We start from the raw sequence: 1,488 nt of genomic DNA, 5'->3' as shown, positions 1-1,488 counted from the left end.
CTCTGATGGAACTATGCCCCCCCCAAGGTCATCCAGCAGCTGTGAGTGGAGGAGTGGGGAATCAAACCCAGTTCTCCCAGATTAGAGTCCCCGCACTTAACCACTACAAGACTGGTGGCTGAGTTTGTACTAATTAAAACTTCTCAGCTTTCTTTAAGGGCATAGACTCATAGAATCACAGAGTTGGAAGGGACCTCCAGGGTCATCTAGCTTAACCACCCTGCACAATGCAGGGAATTCACCCATACCTTCCCCCCATGCCCCCCCCGTGACCACTGTTCCATGCCCAGAAGGCAGCCCCAGAAGGTGCTAAGTCATCCAGCCTAGAGATTATAGAAGCATGGATTCAGGTACCTGCAGTTTCCATGTACTGAAATGAGGTGGGGGGGAAATCACATTTTTCTAATTGCACATAGGATCAAAGCACACTATTTATAACCATGATTAAAGTTTTTTTTTTTTTTAAGATCCTTTCTACCAGGATTCTCTGGGCAACCACATCAATACAGTTATGTGTTTGAAGAAACATCAAATGCAAACAATACAAAAGCCAAACTGACTATTGAACGGTCCAAAGTGACATTTGTTTATACAGCATTACTGCAGCATTTCCCCCTTGCAGATTTTTTTAAAAAAGAAAATTTGTAGGAAAGGGGGGGGAACCCTTCATTTCACCGGTCTGAAAGGGATGTGTGTGGTGTGTATTATTTTTGTCCTGTGTTTTGAAAACAATAGTTTGAATACCACTGGCTTAATTCTTACCATATTTCTATAATACCGCACAAGCTGATGGACTCTGCAAGAGGGCAAATCTCAGGGAAATAAACTTCTCAGGGGGCTTATTAGCTCTGTGCTTCCAGGTGTGGAGTACGTGGGTTCTGCACCCACAGGTCATGGGCTGTTAAACCCACTCAAAGCCCAATTGAGATGGAAAACTTAGATATAAACCATGATCAGCTTTTAGGCAGCAGATCCATAATACCATAAAAGGTTCCCTTGCTCGAAAGCCAGTCGAATCCGACTCTAGGATTGCGGTGCTCATCTCCGTTTCAAAGCCGAAGAGCCAGCGCTGTCCGAAGACGGTTCCGTGGTCGTGTGGCCGGCATGACTAAACACCGAGGCGCACGGAACGCTGTTACCTTCCCACCAAAGTGGTACTTATTTATCTACTTGCGATTTCTTGCTTTCGAACTGCTTGGTTGGCAGGAGCTGGAACTAGAGACGGGAGCTCACTTCGTCATGCGGCACACTCGGGTCTCGAACTGCTGAACTACCGACCTTCCACAGCCTGCAGTTCAGCGTCTTAACCACTTGAGCCACCGCAGCTCCTCATAATACCATACTAAGAAACAATTTGCCTATATTTTGTAAGTCATCCTGTGGCCCTGTCACCCTCCACCCCCGGGTATAGGTGTCTTAAATAAGAAAATGATGTTTTCGAGACAAAAGGGGGCAATAATTCCTCCAGAAGTTTTTTTCCTTTGACTA

Source organism: Gekko japonicus, unplaced genomic scaffold (assembly GCF_001447785.1).
Source record: "Gekko japonicus isolate JY-2015 unplaced genomic scaffold, Gekko_japonicus_V1.1 scaffold2301, whole genome shotgun sequence".
Lineage (NCBI taxonomy): Eukaryota > Metazoa > Chordata > Lepidosauria > Squamata > Gekkonidae > Gekko > Gekko japonicus.
Note: the sequence above shows the minus strand (reverse complement) of the source record.